Source organism: Priapulus caudatus, unplaced genomic scaffold (assembly GCF_000485595.1).
Source record: "Priapulus caudatus unplaced genomic scaffold, Priapulus_caudatus-5.0.1 Scaffold2800, whole genome shotgun sequence".
Classification (NCBI taxonomy): domain Eukaryota; kingdom Metazoa; phylum Priapulida; class Priapulimorpha; order Priapulimorphida; family Priapulidae; genus Priapulus; species Priapulus caudatus.
In genome coordinates, this window is record NW_014579861.1 from 59,115 (window position 1) to 70,257 (window position 11,143).

Below are 11,143 nucleotides of genomic sequence, written 5' to 3' on the forward strand. Positions count from 1 at the left end.
ACTTCATTATAGAGGCAAAAAGGTTAGTAAAGCATGTAACTCATACATATTCGTAGGAACGGAGTTTAATACGTAAACGTTAGTATTCATATGTATTATGTTATGTTCAATATGTAACGTTCAATATGCTAGCATTGAGTTCAATGTATAAACGTTACATTCTTCATTTGCAGTGGTTAATTTCATATAGTATTTAGTGTCACTTAATTAGCAAGATACGGATAGTCGTTAAGTTTGGTGAATTAGCTGCGGTAGCTAGACTACAGCCGCTTGCGCGAATAGTTTATACAAAGCCACTCAAGGTCAGGCTTTACAGTGCAGCACAGTGCGCGATTATTTATAAGCAGAATTTGAGCTTGCGTATTTTCTGTGTATTTTCTGTGTACGAAACAGTTTACGTAACGTTATCAGTTATTCTTAAATAATGATTTGCCAGTGTATTGTATCGCGACATGTACAGGGTAATTTATTATCCTGACTTTCCTGTTTGTTACAGTTTTCACGGAAGGAATAAACGGAATGTCAGTATGAAACAAATACAGAGACACTTTCAATTATGAATCAAGTTAGTTAGACGTTAGCAGCGGTACCTCACGCACAGTTTATCGCATGGAATGTTCTCGCTGAAAATGATACGTATATCGTATATCGCTCGCTCACTATCTATCTCCCGAGTTGCCCCACCCCGCTTTCCTTCTCTTTTTCTCAAGTTACATCCGGCGCTTCCTTTCCCCATTGCTGTCCCCTCTTTCTCCCATTTTCTCCATATCTCGCTCTCTCCCTCTCTCTCGCTTTTATGCTCACCCAAGCGTGCACGCGCACATGCGCAGTTGATCGATGACGACATTATAAACTGCACAAGCATCATGACTCCACATCATACTTGCACTATTCCCATTACACTTCTATTACTCCCAATGACACCAACCTATGGAGAACCTCCACCTCGATTTCTTTTCTCCTCTCTCCCCACCTCTCAATGCTCCTCCTCCCCGTCTTCTTCCTCCCCTCGCCCCCACACACTCTCTCTCACCTCCTGTACCATCTCCCTCTCATTCCCAAATTCCCTAGCAATATACCTTGGATCCATGTCTCCATCTCCTATTTTGCTTTATAGACTCCTATGGTCCTATTATGGTCCTACTATGGTCTATAGACTCCTAACAGTCAAGGTCTCTAACACAGTGTCACAGATTGTCGATAACCAAATTCAGGTTACAGTCCCAGTAGTTCGATACGCATAAAAAAGATTCCTTGTATACTTTCTTCTCCTCGGAAGATAGTATGGTACACAGCGTAACGCTATTCTTTTGTAAATATTCACTCGTAGAGAACACATCTCACATGTCATTCGATGCTGAATTCACAATGCTGGCGTGTTATATAGGTTATAGCCGGATATAACTACTAACTATGACGTATATCCGAGGGGATGGGACAATTTTCTGTGTCGGTGTCTGTGAACATTAAAACTGGCAGTGATCTTACACCCCCCCCCCCCCACACACACACGGTAGAACGATTGGAAATCATCTTCGATTGGCAGCCACAGTTAACCGACTACATTCGCCATTATATGGGCAGCCTCAGTTACTCTACTCGCTAACTCGTAGAGATACATCGGCCACACGCATGAGCCAAGCCTTCGGGAGGGTGTGTGTCCCCAGCAAACCAGCATAGTGAACATCGGTAAACAACCTGAGGTCAATTTTTTTAGCGTCCATCAAGCGCGTGATTGATTCGCGAAACATAAAGATCATCCGCTTTTTTTTACCTCATTGGCCCACCCTCTCTCTCTCTGCTCTCTCTGTTCTCTCTCTTCCTCTCTGCTTACTCTCTCTCTTGCTCTCTTCTTTCCTTCTCTTCTCTCTCTCTGCTGCTTCTCATCACGACATTTGCGCCCCTCTCTCTCTCCTTCTCTCTCTCTCTCTCTCTCTCTCTCTCTCTCTCTCACTGCCCCCTTCTCCCTTCTCTCTCTCTCTCTCTCTCTCTTCCTCTCTATCTCTCTCATCTCTCTCTTCTCTCTCTCCTGTCTCGTCTTCTCCATCTCTCTCTCTCTCTCTCTATCATCTCTCTCTCTTTCTCTTCTCTCTCGAACTACCCCCCCCCCCCCCCCCCCCCCCCCCCCCTCTCTCTCTCTCTCTCTCTCTCTTCTCAATCATCTCTCTCTCTCTCTTTCAATCTCTCTCTCTTCTCTCGTTATCTCCGTTATTCTTGCTGTGTCCCGGGGGCACAGCACAACTCCCTAGGGGAAAAAGAGTACATACATAGTATACAGATAGCTAATAATACTTGATTATATATAAATATCCATTATTCGAGAAAAATCAGTTTTTTCTATAAAAATTAAGGCTTTGACATAAAAAATGTTTTTTTTCGAAATCACCTCTTCGAAAATTGAGCAGTATGGTTACCATTCGCAAACAGAGAAACTTTGTTAATAATTAATTTTATATAACTACTCCTTGACCCTTCATAAAAAATATTTTAATATGAACACACTGATTTCGTTAACTTCTCATTCTTGATTCTCCGTTACTAGGTAATTGTCTATTAAAGGACCGAAAAAATAGCGCAGCACGTACCGTTTTTCCTGGGAGGCTATGTCCCGCCATCGGGATATACACCTATTCTCGTCTTCCATTTCCGCCTCGTGCGGCATGTCATGCATATCCACGATGAGGAACACACACGCACGCCACTGGCCGTCTGGCGCATACCTCAGCGTGTATGTGTGAGCAACATTAGTGAGAATGGCCTGCACAGATGCTACGTTATCACGGCCCACACATATTACAGACAACAACTACGCTGTCATCACTCCGTTTACGACCGTGTGACGCTTATGACGTTATGACGCTAGTATTAGCGAATGGTCCTTGCACTGGGCATCTAGAAACATTAAAAACAGCAGTTAATCTTACACCAGCAACACCACACACACACACACACACACACACCGTAGAATCGATTGGAAATTGCATTCTCGAATTGGCAGCCACAAGTTAACCGGACTACATTCGGCCATATGATGGGCAGCTCAGTGTATTCTACGCTACTCGTAGAGATAACATCCGGTACACGCATGACGCCAAGCGTGCGGGAGGTGTGTTCCGCCAGCCGACCATGCAGTGATCTCGGTGAAACACCTGAAGTGATTTTGGCATGTCATGCACTGGACGCACACACACGCACGCCCACGCGCTCTTAGCGCGCACATCCTCCGCGTATGTGTGCGTAAACATTAGTGAGAATGCCTGTCAAGACATGCGTATCCACGGGCGGCCACACCATATTACACACACTACCTGTCATCACTCGTTATTACGACCGTGTGACAGACCAAACTACACGCTTATTTTGTCCGATATAATCATAACCGCCTGAAGCCAAAGTTGTGGTTGACAAAACGATATACACCAAAGCACACAGCAATTATAAATTCCAACATTTTCCGACAGGTTTCGTTCCGCAATGAGTAGTTTTTCTATTGATTTATACATCAGATTCTTGTTCGAATTTACGCAGAAAATTAAAGCCAATTAAGCAGCTCGCACCATGGGATATACACCAAATACTATGTGTTTGTATATAATTTATGTAAGGGCGGGCAGATTCCACTATTGCCATCGAAGCGATGGTTCAGGCGGGAAATGCAATTCTTGAGCGCCGCATCGAGGGTCGAGGGATGTGTTCACAACATTGCTGCGGGTGGACCACTACGCGGGCCAGTTGGGCACGCTGCGGAAAATAAGGAAATGGGTCGAACGCAGCGTCTAAGGTTTCCCGATGATTTCGCCGTTGTGAAACCTAGACGCTGGCGCAATTGACGCTTAATGACATCAGGAGCAGGAAATGGGCCATGGAATACCGGCCAAGTGCGAAGCCAAGTGCGAAAACACACATATTCCATATCATTCGGTATGGGTAATGGCAGAAGGTGTGAGGATTGCATTCCCCGTATTGGTATGTGCCAGTTGGCGCGAGAAGGAGCTATAACGACGAGGATGACGTAAGGAAAGGCGCGCCATATCAAAATATGTGGCAGCCGCGACGCGCCTCGGGGCCTTGTAGAAGACACTGACCGAGAAATAGGGTGTAACGTGCGTGATACTGGTTGCTCATGAAAGAACGGCCTTGCTAAGCCTGTAGTACATTGAGATTTCATGCTCGTAATGAATGTAGTAAAAAAACACTTAGTGAACGCTACTTTCTTGTCTTGTCTTTACTTGTCTCTAGTCTTATTAACAGAACCTCTTAGCAAAAGGTAGCGCAAATCGACGTTGTGCTACATTGTGGTTGCCGCTGACGAGGATACCGACCTGGGTTATTGCGGCCACAAACAGCAACGGTACTAACCACTATACGATCACGGCCATATGCCGGCTTACACTATGGGTCGCAGCCGAGGATGTCCTCATGTACCGGGAGCACGTTCATTTTCCGATGACATAATAAAGTCAAAAACACAGTCTTCTTTTTTAAAATAAAACAGAATCTGGTCTTTGCTGATAACGATCAAAATTATTAAAATAGCGCTTGTAACTTTACATTAACATTATCTGAACGCTCATGCTTTAACAGTTTTTAAAACTAACAACTATAGCACGTGAACATGAGGACCATTATCTGCGTGACTGCTCGCCTAGTCCGAACGCGGCCGATAGTCAAAAAAGCCTCACTTATCCGAAACACCACAGGGGAGTGGTATCGATCATATAGTTGCCTTAATGTTTAATTAGTTAATTAATTATTTATTTTTAAATTAATTAATTAATTTTTAATTTAATTTTTAATTTTTAATTAAATTTTATTTTTCAATTAAAATTTATTTTTTTATTTATTTTTTATTTAAATTTAATTTTAATGGCCCCACTAGTCGAAAGCCCGACTTAGTCCCGAAAACTAGAGGGATGGGGGGTGCCGATCTATGGTCCTATGTTTAATTAATTTAATAATTATTTATTTTTTAATTAATTTAATTTCTTAATTTTAATTTTAATTTTTAATTTTTATTTTTTTTAATTTTAATTTTAATTTTAATGGACCCACTAGTCCGAAAGCCCACTAGTCCGAAAACCCACAGGGGATGGGGTGCCCGATCTATGGTTCTAATGTTTAATTATTTAATTAATTAATTTTTATGTTTAATAATTTAAAACATTAATTTAAACATTAAAAATCTTTTAAACATTAATTTTAAGTTTATAAGTCGGTATTGTGGGCATGGTGTCATTACTGATATGTAGGGTAGGCATCGCGTGGTTGAGAATGAGAGCCAAAAACTATTTCCCTGGATTGAGGAAAAACTGCAACCGAAATGGATATATATATACAATGTGAGCGTGCCGGCACGCAAAACATACGTGTGACTTCATTAGCGATCTTTAACATGCTACTGGGTATTTACTCGTGTGTACGTATTTATTCATGTATAAGTCGCACCCCATATTTTGCCTTGAAAAGTTGTACAAACATATTGGACATTAACAATGATTTCTTAGCTTCGTCTATAAGTCGCACCCCCGTGATTTTTTTATGGAATATGTGTACAAAAGAGGCGTTATACAGGAGTAAATACGGTATATACTGCAAAACACACGCACACGCCACACGCCAACACGCACTACGCACACGCACGACAGCAGCCCGCCACACACACACACACCCACGCACGCACGCACGCACGAATACTGGCAAAAATATCAGGACTGTAAATATAGATATATATTCTCATCTAATATTATATATGTTATAAGTATATATATATTATATATCATTTATGCTAAATTATATATATCTAAGTAACCTCTCGTGAATATACGATTATGCCTGACAAAAAGAAGGTACCAACTCGGCTGCGCGATTCCAGAAATCGAGTCGAAATTGCTTCGAAATGCATTACACACGCGAATGCGTGGCGAGCGATCGCATGCGGTTGCAGGCTGCAGAAGACGAGCAACCAAAAGGTCGGTCAACGTTGCGCTAGGCTTGCAGCCATTGCACACATCGCACACTTAGCCCCCTCACACACACCCCCCTACATCCCTAAAAAAAAATAATTAAAAATAATTATTTAAAAAAAAATTAACATAAAAATCTAAACAACAAAAATAAAAATTTAAATGGAATAAAATAAAAAAAAAATAAAAAATAAAACTAATTAATTAATTAATTAATTTAAACATTAAGAGTATAGATCGGTACCCATCCCCTTGTGGGTTTTCGGACTAGTGCGTGTTTTTTCGCGACTAGTGGGCTTTCGATAGGTGAGCCTTTCGGACTAGTCGGCTTTCGGACTATTGGGCCGTCGGACTAGCAAGCTGTAACCCCATTATCTGCGTACAGCTGGGTTTCGAAACACTTAGCGAAAAGTTGACGAGTTGATCGACTTTCCAACATTCTATCAACCTTTCTACAGCTGGGTTTACACTATCAACTTTCTGTTAAAAAGTTCACGAGTTGATAAACTTTTTAACTAGTTGATATAGACTAGTTTGAGAGATTAGTACATGTTCTATTTTCTTAACTGGTTGTCAGCAAGTTTCTCAACTTTTTGCCATGCAGCCACTCTAATAACAGCAATCAGGAGGTGTGTCCCTCCACCCACGGGGAAATAATTTCTACGCGCGTTTTTGCTATCGGCGCCGCCGACACCTGGCGCGAAATTATGTATCCACGTCGCCACGCGCGCTCACTGCGGGTGAAATGTTGAAACGTTTGCCAACTCGCGGTCGGTAGTGCTATGGGTAGTGTAAGCGGTGAACTTTGAGCAACTGATAGAAAGGTTGATAGAGCATTGATCAACTCGTCGACCTTTTGATAGTGTAAACCCAGCTTATGCAATAGTGTTGCGTTTTCTTTTCCACACAATCCAGTTGCAGTGTGGTATAATATTGAAAAGTGCTGCTTAAAACTTTTGCAGTGTTTGGCTGTTTCCTGTCAGGTCCAGCGAAGGTGGCTGTAACAGATGAGTAGAGCTTGCCATGCTTAAGTATTTCCCTTTGTCTAGTGTTTTACTGCTTATAACTTTTACCAGCACTTGGCTCAGGTTCCTTTCACTTATACTGCATCTTGCCAGCTGTTTGATTACACAGATATTAATTTCGCACTATGCAGTCTCATATTTAAAAAGCAGTATGACATCATAAACTAATAGCAAGACAAGCAGAATCTGCGAAACTAGTTCATACACCCGAACTACGTAATAACATTCTAAGCAAACACACGGCTTGTCTAACCTTCGTGTTTTATTATTACAGGCATTTATAAAATCGTGCCTACGTGATGGCGTGCAGGGTTTCACATTTTACAACTAACTATTATATAACTCAAGAGTAAATGGTAACTCGCTAAACCATTTTGATAGAACCAGAAAGTGGGAGAGGAACCATATGACATATTAGTACGTTATCAAACTACAGTAACACTGTAAGCAGTATAGTAAATAACCTACCAGTTTGCTCTTCTTCTACTAGTCAATACTAAATGCGGTACTTGAGTTATCAGTTAAAAGTGCAAATGCTGGGTTTGATTTAATCATTATTATCAGTATAGGTTTAGTGTGTACTATTCAGCTATCAAAGTAGGTCAAAGATTCTTTGAGAAAAGTAAAGTAAAGGCCCCCGCACACGGTGCGCAAACGGCGCTGCGCCGAATGCGTGCGCAAAATATCTATCGTGTTTGAGCCGTTGGCACGCGCCAAATGCGCACCGTGTGCGGGCTGGTTTGCATGCGCAAATGGCGCGCGTGTTAGCTCAGCGCCGAATGCGCACCGTGTGCAGGAGGCCTTAAGAAGTTTCGGGACAACGGACCGCAGAACGTTAAATGCGCCAGAACAAAGCAAGACCCGCGCTTTGCCTTCACAGCCACCCGCTGCGACCTCGAAACTTTACGATAACACGGATAACATTTCATAATGAAGAAAATAGTTACACACTATAATATATAAATGAAAAAGAAAAGAAAAACAATAAGTTGGCAAAATACACAGAAGAGGAGCCGTCTGCACGATATGAAGCTGTATATAGGCAAACCCGAGGCACCTCAACCACCAGAGTAGCGATGATGGCAAGCAGCTAGTCGGCACCCTTGCATGGGCCGCACGCAGCAATGCTGCTTCTACATCCTGCACAGTACACGCGTAAACACGCGCGTCGTTACCACCCTCACATTCAACAAGAAATTCACAAGCTCTCTACAATATAGGATGAGATCAACAGAAATCACAAAAACACGAGTATAATATATAGCGGCGAGCACACGCGCCCGCACCGAATTGTCGTGTGAGCGTGGGGACCAACAACGAAACACACGAGCGAAGCCCCACAAGCTTGCGTTATTCCACCGTACACGCACAGACGCGCGCAAGTACACGTACACATCACCAGGGGCCCGTTGTCAGAAACAAAATTAATCTTAACATTAACATTAGTCTTAAAATTAATCGTAACTTTACGAAGTTTCTGACAACGGGCCCCAGGTCATTACTAACCCTAGTTCTAGAACTATAGCCCTTCTCTCTGTCACAGGCGTGTGTCACAGGACTGTGGCAGAGCGAAGGTCTATAGTTATAGAGCTATACAAACACCTGATAGCACGTCTGTGCACTGATGCGAAATGCGGGCAGTGCACAACGAACAAGATGACTTTTCAACTGATCCCCACTACCCCACCGCTCTACGACATTCCTACTATGCCGCCAATGCATTCAGGTAGTGCAGAGTGGTTTTTACCACGCACACTTACGAGGTACTTGTATCATTCACAATTTGCACCGTTCATTGTTTTAATACAGACTACGTGCTGAGATTCAGAGAAAAGTAGAGTAGAAAAATAGACATGCAATCAAAGACACGCACGCACGCACGCACGCACGCACACACACGCACACGCACACATACACACACACACAAAAACACGCACGCACACACACATACACGCACGCACGCACGCACACATAAACACACAAACGCACCACTGCAAAACAACTACATGAATGGGTTTCATATACATTTGAAAATTTGACGTGTGTACGTAGTCCAGTAAAAAGCAGTGATTTCATGATTACTGGACCGTTAAAAAAGAACACTGACATGATATATCATCCGAAACAACATTTAAAGGCATAATAGGTCCATTGATTATGCAATTTTAACGAATACTAGAGTAACTGGCCTCTTGTGTAGTTAATAAGTACATTACCGTATAGCCAAACGCGTATTAGTTTGTCCAATATCACTGCTATAGTTACTAAGAAATGTCGAATTGAAATCCGCAGTCCAAAAATCGGTTGGCCATACTTTCAAAAGGTTTGGGGCCAACACTATGGGGGGATCGCGGACTAACCACGGCCACAGGCTAAACATGGAAAGCAGACGCGGCACTACGCGCATACGTATATTGGTCAAACGAATACACCTGTGTTCGAAATTGAAGACATGTGGGTAGCCTAGCTAGCTAGCTACCCGTTCATTAGTACCCACGGTTATTTACTTGTGCCTCAATACCGAGAATACACCCACTCCCATAGATACATTCTACTAGCTCATTAGTTGTTATAAGCATCCCAGGACAAACAATTCTCTGCTCAACACCCGTAGCAACATGTAACGTCACCGAACCGAAATCGAGGCTATATTGCTTGGCAAGCAATTTAGCGTTGGCGCCAGATTACCAGATTTACGGATTTCAATTCGACATTTCTTGGTAACTAGCAGTGATATTGGACAAACTAATACGGGTTTGGCTATAAGGTAATGTACTTATTAACTTCACAAGGTGCCAGTTACTCTAGTATTCGTTAAAATTGCATAATCAATGACCTATTATGCCTTTAATTAAACAAGAATTGCATTTATAAAAATATTCTGGCCAGAAAAATCATAGCATGTAGCTGAACATTAAATTCAGACAATGGTGGATAGCAGAAAAGTACTTTATCGAACACAGCTCTTTAATTCAATTCACTTTTTTTCACTTAATGTCAATTTCAAATTTTCAAATGTAATGACCACGTTTCAAACTTTTTTTAAATGCACAAATTTATACTTATTATTGTCATTTCAGTGATAGCAATTACCTAAACAGGACAGTGTAAGCACCATGTTGATTTTCTCACTGTATGACACACTCGAATTGGTGCAAAAAAAACTTTGATAAGAAATCACGATTTGACTAAATATTTTTTTTTACAAAACTTTACACTCATATATACATCACGTATATTTTTAACTTTATATAACTTTTATATAACGTATATATAACTTTACGTATAAAATAGATAGATATGACATATCGTATTAGCTAGGAAACGTCTCTCGTGGCAGGGCACCGTTGAGCACCTGAAGCACTTCTTCTTCTTCTTCTCTGCACCTTCTCTCCATGTCGCTACTCACATTGACCTCACAGGCATCACTTAGTCTCTCTTGCAGCTCATTACTCATTACTTTGGCTTGAAAACGAAACACCAGCACAGCGATATTACGTGCCCCTGTGTAAGTGCATTCTAATGCCTCAGCTTGACTGTAAAATGATGAGAATTAAGGCTAGTCAACACTCATGGTCCCACACTCACCCCGTGCCCCACCCCCACACTCACCCCATACCCCACTCTCACACTCACACTGTTGAAGTTGTTAGCGGAGCTGTTGTAGGGTGGCGGTCGGTTCAACTCTGCATATTCAGGCTCCGCGCTGCCGTGGTACGGCTGGTACTCCCACACTGTACTGGCGTCCTCGTCGCGATCATTGTAGTAACGGTTGCCATGGTGACTGCTGCTGTTATGCGCCGTCGCTGCCAATGGCGGCCGGCGGCCGGGGCTCGAACGTCTGCTGTGGTGTTCGCTGTAGCCATCGTAGTAGTCGGAGCTGTTGTCGTAGTAGTGGTGGTGGGCAGCGTTGCGGTTGTGCTTGTCGATGCTGTGTGTAACAAAGACACGCGTGGGTGAGGACCAGAGCTAATCAACAATCAACATATTTAGTAATAAGTAAACTATAGCTTCATGGCTGAGATCTCAATTGGTAGATGAAAACCAGAGCTAGTGAACTAATCACCAGGTGAACAATCAATAGGTAAGCGATGACCAGGGCGAATAAATTAAACATATCAACAGGTGAACAATCAATAGGTAAGCGATGACCAG

The 11,143-nt window shown here is 42.4% G+C and overlaps 1 long non-coding RNA gene across 1 annotated transcript; it reads left to right on the forward strand.

Moving 5' to 3' along the window:
• Positions 1-387: 387 nt before the first annotated feature.
• LOC106819068 lies at positions 388-9,724 on the forward strand. The gene is made up of 3 exons (XR_001395338.1): positions 388-398; positions 6,349-6,352; positions 9,573-9,724. It is a non-coding gene; the product is annotated as an uncharacterized LOC106819068 (long non-coding RNA).
• Positions 9,725-11,143: the final 1,419 nt, after the last annotated feature.